Source organism: Triticum dicoccoides, unplaced genomic scaffold (genome assembly GCF_002162155.2).
Source record: "Triticum dicoccoides isolate Atlit2015 ecotype Zavitan unplaced genomic scaffold, WEW_v2.0 scaffold140971, whole genome shotgun sequence".
Classification (NCBI taxonomy): Eukaryota; Viridiplantae; Streptophyta; class Magnoliopsida; order Poales; family Poaceae; genus Triticum; species Triticum dicoccoides.
The window spans coordinates 10,543-24,821 of NW_021199994.1; the positions used below are offsets into that span (position 1 = coordinate 10,543).

Sequence of the window (14,279 nt, forward strand, 5' to 3'; positions counted from 1 at the left end):
GCTGGATCTATTGTCTTATCAATCCTTTGATTTGAGTGTGGGCTATCGTCAAATCAAATCAGAACCAACGATATTCGTAATGTTGTCTTACTCGTGGTTGATTCCTCGAGCATACACCGTTATATCTTTGGTCTGACCAATGCTATCACCGTGTTCACTTAACTATGGAATTCCTTTTAAAAGGGAACCTAGATGAATTGTTGTTGAGCCCATTGACAACATCCTTGTCTTCTCCATAATTTTGCTGAACATTAAGCTAGTGTTGGAAACTTTTGAAAGCATTTGTTCATGCTAGCTCATGAAGCATATGTTTGGATGAAGGTAGTGACTTCCTTTAATTCATGTGCATCTGATGCAAGTTGCCGCCGTGGATTCGAGAAAGTCAATGTTGCTTTCTTTGGAATCATTCCAAATCAGTCATGCACACGTGCGAAGAATGCTGTGGTTTGAAGACTTGCAACCTTCAATCTATATGTATCCCTAGCACACCAAGCCACTGATTGATTTGTTCAAGGAGAAGGAGTTCCTCCATAAGAGCTAATCCGGACTTATGAAAGAACTTCGATACCCTCGTTGATGGTTCCCCCTCCTGAACTCGGTAGTGTTTTATTATAAGACTACCACGTGGTCATGCTTGTCTGGGACAACGTGTTCACATGTTTGTAGCAGAACCAGCTCATGTTTTGGAGCTTGCTATTGTAGTTCATCTTCCGAGAATCTCGCAACGTCATCTCGTCGATTTGTGTTGCAAACTTTCATTTTTCTTTCTAGACCTGATGAGTCTGGAATATCCTGACACCAACCAGATCTGAATCTCAGGCAGATATGATGGTTTGGAACATCTCCCAAGAACCATAACATTGGTCCCTCGATAACCGGTAAAGTGGATGTCGTGGCCAGCACCACCCAGCCGAAGGACCTATTATTGTGGTATCTTGATTGAAGCAGTTGGCCACCTTCCCATAAGGACTTCGTAGGATTTACTTTCTAGTTGTGCCTTATGATTTTGTGTTCCCGAAGTCCGACCTTTTACTTGATGTTTTAGATATCAAACCATATCTATGAATGGGTTATACTAGCACATCAAGGAGAACATTAGAAGCGGAGTGCTAAATGTCTCTCGGTCGATCATCCAGATTTTATTTGCTTGGCCTCGCTAAGGTGAAATCTGAGAAAGTGTTATCCTCCTTCGCATCTGCATCGTCCATCGCTATTCATCATGGTAGTATGTTGTGTTGTCAGCACCCTTGACGGGGTTGTTGATAAAACCTTGATGATTGTGGAAATGCTCAAGTTCTTGAGAGCACGCACAAGCGCTACGTCTTATCATCGGCACTAGCTGGGATTGCCCCAGATTTCTTCGGTTATGCTATAACCACTCCAATAGTGAATTCACTCTCTATTGTTGGGTTCTTCCCCAGTTACTAGAATCATTCCCCGCATTTGCATTTTGTTCCCAGCTTGCACCGCCAATGTGCCATTCTACCATGGGTCTCTTCCATTTCCGGTGATAAGCAAAATTCATCCATTACGTTGTCCCCAACAAGGTAATCCACATCATCCAAGTTTGAGTATGCCATTCTACTGACCCCCTCCAAATGATCGCTTGTGATTACCTTAGGCTGGTATAAAGAGTTCCAATGATCTCTGAATCAAAAGTAATTCTTTTTGCCACTTAAGATAATACTCTACGATCACCTTCTCCAGGATGTTTCGTCGTGGTATTATGGCAACTCAACTCCTCACTACGTTGACAATCGTTTGCCACCCTCTTAAGCGTGAAATTGTTGTCTACCTAGTGAACCCTCGTCGTCTGTTCCACTCCATCCCTCTAGAGGTGTGCTTCGTCTCTCAGCTCGAGAGATATTGTTATGTCTCATTCCGTGAGTTGTTCGATCTTCGAGAAGATCGACCCTTCTAGAGTCTCCTTCTTCCCTCCATGTCATGTTGACAGGAACTCTCAGAGCAAGACTTCAAGACGATGATGGTGATCGAATCAACGTTCCTATGAAGTGCAACCTGGATCGTGAAGATTATACTAGTTTGCATTTCCCCTTCATCCTACCCTACGCTTGAATCTCGAGACGAGATTCTTGTTTAGTGGGGGTGAGTTGTCACATCCCTAGCTTCTGGCATTGCACTAGTACTAGCTTTTGGTGATGCATCATGTTTATTTTTTACAGAAAGTTGAAATGGGGATCGACTAAGCCCTAGCACCAAATGAATTCAACTAGGGTCAAAATAAAACCTTTTTCATTGAACTCAAAATGTCCTCTAAAAATGTTCAACATTTCTGGTTTGAGGTGGAAGCATCTACCAAAAATGGTTTATATTTTTGCAGGACATATTTGGTCACTGAATTAAACCATATTGTATTTGACTTTGGGCATTTAAATACTATAAATAATTTAAATGCTCAAATAAATGTTGGAAATTGATAAGGGTCACTGAAATAATTCAGAAAGCACCCATATTTATTTCCAGGATTTTATAAAAATGATTTGATATTTAAAACAAATCAAAAACAAATTGCAGAAATAGAAAAAAAATAAAACAGAATAAAAATAAGAGGGAGAAGGACTTACCTCAGCCTACCTGCGTAGCCCGCTACTGTTGCCGGCCCAGCTGTGCAGCCCAGCCCACCGAGGACAGAGCCGTCTTCTTCCTTCTGCCAGTAGGCAGAGGGGAAGCGTGGCGCGCGCGCGGGCGTTCCCGGCCACCTCCTGCTTGCCGACGATCCCCTGAACGCGTGGACGACTCTCCCGCGTCGTCCCGATCCCGCTGACCCCCTCGTTCACTCTTCCCCTTCCCTGGCCCTCTCCTTCCCCCCCCATCGCTCGTCCCCGAGCTCGGTCTGGAGCAGCCATGGCCGCCACCCATCGTCCTTGCGGCCACCAGCCACCCCTCGCCCTTCCGCCGACCCTAGAGGCACCGAAGAAACCTCCTCGTCCTCCCAATCGAGCTACGGGATGCCGGGAGGCCCTGCATCGCCGTCAACCGTCGTCTTCAACCTCCGGATCCGACGGCCCCCTCCGGTCAATCTGCGGCCTCAGCGCGTCCCCGGCTACACCGAGTTGCTCCCCTTCACCGTTGTGAGCTCCTCTTCGTTCTCCCCCTCTCCCCACCATCGATTGCATCCCCTAGCCGTGGTTTCTGTGATGGCCGAGAGCTCGCTGCCGCCGCCGTGAAGCTCGCCGTTGCTAGCGACCCCTGCTGACCATGAAGAGCACCTGGACGAGTTCGACACGTCCCGCAGATGCTTCCCAACCGCCTAGCTTGTTCAATTGCAAGCTGCAGCCCCGCGCCGCTCGAACCCGTAGCTCCGGCCGCCGCCGTTCTGGTCGCCGACGTCGACCCCGACCTCCCTGCGCCCAGCTGCGTGCGCCCCTAGACGCGCGGGAGCACGGGCTCCCTCCTGGTGCCCTCAGGGTGCCCAACCGTAGCCTGTAGCGCCGTCCCGAGCAACTCCGGCGAGGTCTCGCCGTCGCCGTGGTCGCCGGCGTCACTAGCTGACGTGGAGCATTAGGTTAGGTGCTAATCACTCGGTTAATTAAACCCCTGTGCATGACATGTGGGACCGCTGCTGTTAAAAACATGGGTTAAGTTAAATAACCCCCTGTTAGCTCTCTATCTCACTGACATGTGGCCTCGATGTCAGTTTGACTTGCTGACGTGGCTTTTGACTGGCCCCACACGTCAATGACTCATGCCAGCGGTGTGTCACTGACCAGTGGGCCCCACTGGTCAGGTTTGACCCGAACCAGCCCCTGTTGACTATGCTGAGGTCAGCATGACCTAGTGCTGACGCAATAATTCCTTTCTGGAATTTAGATAATTATTAAATGATTTATAAATTCCAGAAAATTATATAAACTTCCAAAATCCATAGAAAATTAACCGTAACTCCAAATTTAATAAATTATATATGAAAAATTATCAGAAAAATTCAAGGAATCCATCTGTACCATTTTCATGCATGTTAGAACAACTTATAGCTGCTGTTTAGCACAAATCAATTAAAGGGCATTTAAATAATCATATATGGAGTTTGAATTTGAATCTTAGATTCAAACCAACTTCATTTAATCTGGTTTTAGTTGCATTAGCTCAAAACACATTCATTTTGCCATGTCATGATCATGCATCATATTGTGCATTGCATTGATTGTGTTCCTTTCTGTGTTGCCGGTATTTGCCCCCTCTCGATAGACGTGTACCGATGATGTGATCGTTGACACTGATGAAGACTCAATGTTATCTTCAGAAGTGCCAGGCAAGCAAAACCCCCTTGTTCATTCCGATACAATCCTACTCTCTCGCTCCTGCTCTCTTTTACTGCATTAGGACAACAACGAATCATTTGTTACTTGCTGCGGTAGCTGAACCCCTTTATCCTTTGCATGACCTGTCATTCCACAGTAAATAGATGAAACCCACTAGCATGAGTAGGAGTTGTTTGAGCCCTGTTGTGCCTACTCATTCATGTTTGTTTGTCATGCCTGCTACTGCTTAGAGTTGAGTCAGGTCTGATTCATCGGGGATGAATCAGAGGTGTGTGAACATGTCCTACGGTGTGTGAGCTAAGCGTGTGAACACGATTTGGTAAAGGTAGCGGTGAGAGGCCATGTAGGAGTACATGGTGGGTTGTCTCATTGCAGCCGTCCTCAGGAACTGAGTTCTGTGTTTGTGATCCATGATTCAGCTACTACCACGCATTGGGCCCGAAACCAATGGACCCTCTCGGCTTCTTGATCACCCTTGTCCTCTGTCCAGGAGTTGCAAGTAATTTCTGGTGTTTGTAGTATGCTGGAGGCCGTGGGCAGCGCTGACCGTAGGGGTGGGCTGTGATGCGGTAGGCACGTGGCACGGTGTACCGGGCGCCCGTTTGGTGTCTCGGGAACCCTGTTCACATCGTTTGGGGCTGTGAGCGAAACTCCGGCCGGATCTCCTCATGGATGGAACCCGAATAGGCGATAAACCTGGACTAGAGACTTAGGTGATTAGGTAGGTCGTGGCCGACACCCACGTTGGGCTTCCGCTTGAAGGTTGCCGAGTACATGTCGTGTAAACGGCGGTAAGTGGTGAGAGCGTGTGTGAAGAAGTACACCCCTGCAGGGTTAACCTAATCTATTCGAATAGCCGTGTCCGCGGAAAAGGACTTCTGGGTTGCTTATATCAGTTCATAGACAAGTGAAAGTGGATACTCTAAAATACGCAAGATAAGCGTGAGTGCTATGGATGGCGTTCTCGTAGGGAGACGGGAGCGGATCCATAGTGGTGTATTGATATGGTGAATATGTGGACTCGTGTGCGCCACCTCAAAAGAGAGTCATAGTTCAGGTTAGCCACCGAGTCAAAGCTGGCTTGCTGCAGTTAAACCCCACCATCCTTTTGTTGATAATGATGCATATGTAGATAGTTCTGATGTAAGTCTTGCTGGGTACATTTGTACTCACGTTTGCCTATTTTATGTTTTTGCAGAGAGACTTCAGTCTCACTAGTAGTTCCGCTTGGACTTCGACGTTTAGCTTGATACCTCAGCTACGATCTTGTGCCCTCGGCAGGATCTGATAGATAGTCAGGCTTCTCAGCCTTTTTCATTTATAGTTGTCTGTACTCAGACATGATAGCTTCCGTTTGTGCTTTGACTTGTATGCTCTGAGTGTTGGGTCATGAGACCCATGTTTGTAATATCTCGCTCCTCGGAGCCTAATGAATAAACTACTTGAGTCGTAGAGTCATTTTGTGATGCCATGTTGTATTGCACATATCGAGCATATTGTGTGTATGTTATTGAAATGCTTGGTATGTGTGGGATCTGACCATCTAGTTGTTTATCTTTAGTAGCCTCTCTTACCGGGAAATGTCTCCTAGTGTTTCCACTGAGCCATGGTAGCTTGCTACTGCTCCGGAACACTTAGGCTGGCCGGCATGTGTCCTTCTTCGTTCCTGTGTCTGTCCCTTCGGGGAAATGTCACGCTTTGAGTACCGGAGTCCTGCTAGCCGCTACAGCCCGGTTTACCGGAGTCCTGCTAGCCCAGTGCTACAGCCCGGACCCACTTGCTGATGACCGACACGTTCGAAGCTGGGTCATGGATGCCTGTCCCTGTAAGTCTGTGCCACTTTGGGTTTACGACTAGTCATGTCAGCCCGGGCTCTTTATCATATGGATGCTAGCGACACTATCATATACGTGAGCCAAAAGGCGCAAACGGTCCCGGGCAAAGGTAAGGCGACACCCGTGGGAACACCGTGCGTGAGGCCGCAAAGTGATATGAAGTGTTACCGGCTAGATCGATGTGACATCGAGTCGGGGTCCTGACACTTAGGTACCTGAGTAAGGCGTCTGCCTTAAGCTTTAAGGTGTCTGAAGTGCTGCTAAGGCGTCCAGGTTGGCGTCTTGGTCCATATTGGACGCCTTGAGCTTGCCAGCGAGGCAGGGAAGTAGTTTTAGGCGGGAAACAGTCTTCTGGTGGGAAACAGAGATGTTGTTGGCGCCAACAGATAAGAGGAGGGAAAGAGAGAGAGAGAGAGAAACAACCCCCAATCCACACACACCTCCTCCTCCTTCTCTGGCTCCTCTCCTCCAGCAGATCTGCTCCCTCCTCTGCAGCAGATCCTCTCCAGCAGCTCCTCCTCCTCCTCTCCAGCAGCTCCTCCTCTCCAGTAGCTCATCCTCCTCCTCTTCAGTACAACAGCAACCAGCAACAGGCAACAGCAAGGAGCCAACACCTCTCCCTCCCCCTTCTCCCCCACCCTCCTCTGCTCTGTTTCTTCCATGTTAAGTTGTTCGTTGCTTGCTGTTTTTCAGTTGTTCATTGCTTCCTGCTTTGCTGGTTGCTCACTGCTTTGTGCTAGCTGCTTTGCTGGTTGCTCACTACCTCTCTTATAGTGGTTAGTGGATCCTGGATGGTTAGAATAATGCATGATTACTGTTGGGGAGAAGAGAATGTGCAAAGAGGATGGATCCTATATAGGCTCTACAACCAGCAGCAAGTGCAAGATGTGTAGTGTGTATGCCTAGTTGCCTACCAAATTCTACTTCATTCTACTGCTTAGAACTCTCTAAGGCGTCCGCCTTGCCTTATGCCTTACCGCTTAGGCGGTGAGGCGCCCCCCCATCGCCTTGCCTCGCCTTACCGCCTTGAAAACATTGCTCCTAATGTGTCGAAAATGATAGAGGTTCAGTTCAGGAACCAGAAATATGAATAAGAAAGAAACAAATAAATATAGGGAATTATTTGTCAAATTGTGAGTTATGCACATGCAACGCTATCTCTTTGAGGGTGCCACTATCAAATCTTGAGTTTCAAATGAATGAAACACTTCTCACCTAAGTAATGAAAGTACCACTCGATCTATTTATAGATGAATGGAACACTGCTTGGCTAAGCATCAGACACACGGTTATTCATGCTAGCTAGCTGCACAAAGCCATGACCTACGGACTCTGCTTCCTATTCTTCCTGTCGGCTCTCAACGGGGCAGCACAACACCAAAAAGAAGCGAAGAAATAACATGAACACCTGATAAAGAAAGTAGTGAATCACATGTTGTAAATCAGTACAAAATAAATTAGCTATTTCATATCCAGATGTTCTATTTTCAAAATAACTCCTTATATTAGGGCTGATTCCATTTACATTTTAAACAAATGTTGAGGGAGGGGTTAATGCTACCATGATACAAGCATGGTATAGGTTGCATAATGGCATGTAAGGTAGCATGTCCCTATAAATTCAACCGTCCAGGCCAAATACTTTGTACGAGTCCCAAATGGTTATTACAGCATAGAGCAAAATAGAACTTTTAAATGACAAAAATGGGCATTGCCAAATTTGTACAGAGTATATACAACACACAAAATAATCCAGGGATCTGCGGCGAATGGACATAACGGAGAATGAAACTGGACGTCAATGCATTGTTTAGTGAGCAAGTAGAAAAATATAATAAAGAAAATAGTTCATGACTGAAAATTTAGCTGTTCTGGTGCCATACTAAAGAGCACATTATATACAGTGTCGCTTAGTAATTAGTAGTTGTCTGTCTCCAGGAAGTTTGGAAACGATAAACAGCTAAGAATGTGAAATGGAAAGTATGATAAGAATATAGAGGCAAAAGAGTCATGTTGAATCATCACATATATAAATAAGCAGCAGGATGAGTATAACATATATTCATGAGAATTATCCAGTGGTGCTAATTACGGTTCAACATACTACTCCTTCAGACACCATGCAGAAAAATTAAGTATGGACTAAACAGCATCAATGAGCACATTCTTCTTCTCAAAGAAAAGTGTGCATTGTTATAGCAAAGACAAGAACTGTTTCCAAACAACAATGAGGGCCCTAAAAGGTCCAAGCTATTGTAGCTTGTACATGTAAACAGAAAAAGAACAAAGCATCTCAGCGATTATATACCATATTCTTCGTGTTTTAAATGATAGTTGGTCCCGGACATTCTTCCAAATAAAATATGAAACCACAAAAAACAATTCAGCTTCAGAGTTCATCGACATGGCGGTGGCTATATTGTTTTTATACCAAATTAAGTGAATCTCTGCAAAAAACCATCTTATTAGCTAACAAAAACTGACCAACAAAATAGCAAACAAAATTACATGTCTATATGTTCTTAGAACCAAGAGGGGGCATGTAAATTCTAAAAATCAAGTGAATGTATGCACCTAGTTAGAAAAGGAGCATTCCACTTTTCTCTAATCTCATAGGTAAATAACATCAATGTAGCTGTATGGATTGAGCTCCTCGAAGTTCAAACCATAACAGTTTAGTTTACACATGGATCAGTTCAATTCTATCTGAAGATCAAACGTTTGGCTACTCAATCGGATGGCTGAAAATCCAAGTGCTCTGGGAGGCTCAAGTTTGTGTGTGGTTGTAACAATGGGATGAAGGATCTTACATTGTTGTATGTGGAAACAAACCTCAATTAGCATTTCTTTAGATTTGGTCACATTCAGTCAATCCTTTCTCCCATGGCAAAAATAATTGGAAGCTGAATCACATGGGAAATAGAACATAATGGGAAATAAATTAACTCGTAGATGAAAAACACTGGCGCTGGGCGCGCTGTACCTGGAGGCCGCGCTGGTTGAGTCCCTTGACGGCGACAGCGATGCATCTCCCTTGGCATCGAGTGGGCAGTCGAATCCTGTTTAGACGCTGCTGAAGACGCCCTTGCCGTCCATATATGAAATGAAAGAGCCTGCATTCATTGTCCAGATATGAAATGAAAGCCGCCATGAAGAAAGAAAAATATAGGCAGCATGCTCCTTAAAAACAACACAAACTATTGGATATTTTGCCAAAGGCACAACAAATCATTATACTATCAGCACCATTTATTCTTCACCTAATTCAACAGCGGCATAACACGCATATTGCTCAATATATCCAACTGATATATATCGTCCACAATCTGTGTCACTGCATCTGGCCTCTACTTAAATTGTTACTACTGTAAACAAAAAACACACTGCATATGAACCCAAAAAAGTAATCCTTGATTTTCCTTTGCATTGCATAATCAGATTTGTTCAAACAGTAAAACTAATCCAGCAATTTAAGTTAGGAATGAAACAGTAGATTGGTTATTAACACCTATCAGGATGAGCGATTGAGCAGGACAAACAAAACAAATATTTTGCCTGTAGAGTAAACAGTACTAATTACACTGAAAGAAATCAGATCTACTTTTATGCACTGGACCGTGTAAATTCCATGGCAAAATCAAGTGAAATTAGCCATAGCATTTTAGTCTGGGCAAAATTCTTGAACATGACTACTACTTACTCATCTAAAAGCACTACTCCCTCCGTCCTTTGAAGAGTGTACTTTCAACTTTGTTGGAAAGTCAAACATTTTTATGTTTGACCGTATGTTTATGACATCAAATTAGTAGCATTAGATTCATGATAAAATATATTTTCATTATATACCTATTTGATTTCACAAACATTGATTATTTTTTTGCACAAACTCGGTCAAACTTTGAGATACTTTGACCCTCCAACAAAGTTGGAAGCACACTCTATAAAGGATGGAGGGGGTAACTTGCATAGTGTTGTTGGAGAAGTCAAGGAGCCAGAATCCAAGAACATGCCAATAAAAACATAGTATGCTAAATGAATCTGTTATCAGGCTATATAGGATGTACGCTGCCAGGCAAGCCAGTTATTACATGCTTAACATGCAAGACCGGTGGTCAGTATCCAGGGTGCTTTAAACCGGTGGTTGCCGGCCTGGCACCAAACCACATAATCCTTGTTTGGTTTAGTCCCTAAACACCCCTAAATGGCACAGGTATAACATTTTCTTTATACATTAATTTTGGTTTCGATCGCCATTTTTTTCTCTGAATGTTTCCAAGATCTGTTTTAGCATTAGTTTCTTTTGCAAAGAATAATGAATGTATACTTGCTAGTAATTAACCTGGAGGATCATGTACTACATCAACAAAAATTTAATGATCCAACGTGGCACTTACATATGTCATTCACAACAGCAACAAAACCAAGTTCTCTCAAATAAAAACGCGATTCTTGCATAGTACCTTGCTGTTGTAGGTAGGTATTCCGACTGGAGGCAGTAGAAGCGGACTCAGGAGCATGGCGCTGGGGATGTGGTTCTCTGGCCACCAGCAAGTGGTCTCCTCTTACTCCTTGTTCCTCTCCCGATCCCTACTCCATCTTCCATCGTTTGGCTGTGGCCAAGGTGGCGGCGGAAAGGAGGGGATGGAAGAGAGCGAGAGGAGGAGCACCTGACACGGCGGAGCGGGGCGAGGCGAGCACGAAGAGCTGGGATCACCAATCAAGGATCTCGTCGGGGAGTGAGGAGAGCACCCACCAGACCCGGACGAGCGCCGGGGACCTGCCCCGGCTGCCGGCACGCGCCCGCAGCGCAAGCGCCAGCAGCGCTGCCCAGGCCAGCGCCTGCACGGCAGGCAGCAGCAGTGCCTCGGCCTCGATGTGCGCCGCCGCCGCCTCGTACCCCAGCGCGGCGAGCTGCGCCAGCAGGACGTAGACGCAGCAGGCGAGGGGGGCCCTGAACCAGGCGCCCCCGGCGGGCAGCAAGGAGGCGAGGTACTCTGTAATTTAGAAACAGAGAGAAGGGTGTCTTCTCGACTTCTTGGGACCTCCTATTCAGCGCGTTCAGCGCCACTGAACCAAACTGGCGCTCGCTGCGCCGCCTTAGTGGGCCGGCCCACGAACAAGCAACAACAGCGAAAAAATACCTAAAAAACTTGTCGCGCCGAGGATTCGAACATGCATCGTTGCCTTGCAGTACGCAGTTGGCTTACCACTAGACCCGCTCATAAGACTAGCTAACATTACCGCGAAGGGTTTAAGGACAATTGCAGCCGCGCTGTTCCAAAATTACATGTTCACAGATTAAAAAAAGGTTCACGAATTTGTTTCAAAAAGAAAAGGTTCACTTATTCAAGAAAGCTAACGAAAATTGGAAAAAGTTCACTATTTCGAGAATTTTTTCATAAATTTGAAAAAGTTCACTAATTCCAGAAAAGTTAGCGAAATTAAAAAAGTTCGTGAGTTCGAAAAAAGTTCATGAAAATTTTGGAAAAGTTCATCAAATACAAAATAGTTCAAGAAAATTGAAAAAGTTCATCGATTTTCACAAAGAGTTCATACAATTGAAAAAAGTTCATCGGTTTTGAAAAAAAGTTCACCCATTTTCATGAAAGTTCACGAGTTTTGAAAAAAAGTTCACAACTTTTGAAAAAAGTTCATTGATTTTGAAAAATAGTTCATCAATTTAAAAAAAAATTATCGAATTCAAAAAAGGTTCACGAACTGAAAAATAGTTCATCGATTTTACCAAAACAAAATAGCGAAAATGACAAAAGTTCGCGCATTTATTAATTATCAAGAAATGTAAGAATAAAAAGAAAGTAAAAAGAAAAAATCAAACAAAATCGTTCGAAAAAACAGTAAGTATTTACTCTCAAAAGAAGGTAATCAGTCAGATCCGAAGGAGTGGGTCGGTGGTTATCGCGGCGTTCTCGAAAACAGGAGATCGTTTGTTCGAATCCTACCTAGAGCGCAGTTTTTTGCGATTTATCAAAATGAGAAAACAAGTAAATGGGCCGGCCCAGCTCGCGGTAGGTGGTGTGCGCTGCAGGCGCCCGTTAACGTAGGATTTCCCGTAATTAGTACTGTTTACTCTACAGGCAAAATATTTGTTTTGTTTGTCCTGCTCAATCGCTCATCCTGATAGGTGTTAATAACCAATCTACTGTTTCATTCCTAACTTAAATTGCTGGATTAGTTTTACTGTTTGAACAAATCTGATTATGCAATGCAAAGGAAAATCAAGGATTACTTTTTTGGGTTCATATGCAGTGTGTTTTTTGTTTACAGTAGTAACAATTTAAGTAGAGGCCAGATGCAGTGACAGAGATTGTGGACGATATATATCAGTTGGATATATTGAGCAATATGCGTGTTATGTCGCTGTTGAATTAGGTGAAGAATAAATGGTGCTGATAGTATAATGATTTGTTGTGCCTTTGGCAAAATATTCAATAGTTTGTGTTGTTTTTAAGGAGCATGCTGCCTATATTTTTCTTTCTTCATGGCAGCTTTCATTTCATATCTGGACAATGAATGCAGGCTCTTTCATTTCATATATGGACGGCAAGGGCGTCTTCAGCAGCGTCTAAACAGGATTCGACTGCCCACTCGATGCCAAGGGAGATGCATCGCCGTCGCCGTCAAGGGACTCAACCAGCGCGGCCTCCAGGTACAGCGCGCCCAGCGCCACTATTTTTTCATCTACGAGTTAATTTATTTCCCATTATGTTCTATTTCCCATGTGATTCAGCTTCCAATTATTTTTGCCATGGGAGAAAGGATTGACTGAATGTGACCAAATCTAAAGAAATGCTAATTGAGGTTTGTTTCCACATACAATAATGTAAGACCTTCATCCCATTGTTACAACCACACACAAACTTGAGCCTCCCAGAGCACCTGGATTTTCAGCCATCCGATTGAGTAGCCAAACGTTTGATCTTCAGATAGAATTGAACCGATCCATGTGTAAACTAAACTATTATGGTTTGAACTTCGAGGAGCTCAATCCATACAGCTACATTGATGTTATTTACCTATGAGATTAGAGAAAAGTGGAATGCTCCTTTTCTAACTAGGTGCATACATTCACTTGATTTTTAGATTTTACATGCCCCCTCTTGGTTCTAAGAACATATAGACATGTAATTTTGTTTGCTATTTTGTTGGTCAGTTTTTGTTAGCTAATAAGATGGTTTTTTGCAGAGATTCACTTAATTTGGTATAAAAACAATATAGCCACCGCCATGTCGATGAACTCTGAAGCTGAATTGTTTTTTGTGGTTTCATATTTTATTTGGAAGAATGTCCGGGACCAACTATCATTTAAAACACGAAGAATGTGGTATATAATCACTGAGATGCTTTGTTCTTTTTCTGTTTACATGTACAAGCTACAATAGCTTGGACCTTTTAGGGCCCTCATTGTTGTTTGGAAACAGTTATTGTCTTTGCTATAACAATGCACACTTTTCTTTGAGAAGAAGAATGTGCTCATTGATGCTGTTTAGTCCATACTTAATTTTTCTGCATGGTGTCTGAAGGAGTAGTATGTTGAACCGTAATTAGCACCACTGGATAATTCTCATGAATATATATTATACTCATCCTGCTGCTTATTTATATATGTGATGATTCAACACGACTCTTTTGCCTCTATATTCTTATCATACTTTCCATTTTACATTCTTAGCTGTTTATCGTTTCCAAACTTCCTGGAGACAGACAACTACTAATTACTAAGCGACACTGTATATAATGTGCTCTTTAGTATGGCACCAGAACAGCTAAATTTTCAGTCATTGTTGACACCAGATTTTGGCACGGTCAATAAATTATTTAAGATAGCCTCAAATGGAGAAGTGATCTTCATGAAAGAGTTACGTATTGACTATATGAACATCTTTGAAGTTAGGGTCATCGCAGTCCGATTTCATCTCAAAGGCCGAAATTATACTCAAAGTACTAAGATCTTATATTCAGAGTACAGTTTGGCTGATTAAGCCCCCAAGACGACCTCAAATGGAAAAATTATCTACGCGGATTGTCTTCGTCTCGTCGAAACGATCGATTTTGATATAAAAATCGTTCCAATCCGAGTTCGGATGCAAAAGTTAGAGCCATCGGAATACAGCCCTGTCACGAGGCAAAAACTGGCGCGCCC

General features: G+C 43.8%; 1 long non-coding RNA gene across 2 annotated transcripts; it reads right to left on the reverse strand.

The window, feature by feature from the left end:
* Nucleotides 1-6,745: 6,745 nt before the first annotated feature.
* Nucleotides 6,746-10,893, reverse strand: LOC119343798. 2 transcript variants are annotated; one of them, XR_005166276.1, is made up of 4 exons: nt 10,786-10,893; nt 10,579-10,728; nt 9,102-9,231; nt 6,746-7,526 (listed from the first exon to the last, which is right to left on the reverse strand). It is a non-coding gene; the product is annotated as an uncharacterized LOC119343798 (long non-coding RNA). The 2 variants fall into 2 exon arrangements; XR_005166275.1 differs by lacking the exon at nt 6,746-7,526 and adding an exon at nt 8,171-8,565.
* Between the last annotated feature and the right edge of the window lie 3,386 nt (nt 10,894-14,279).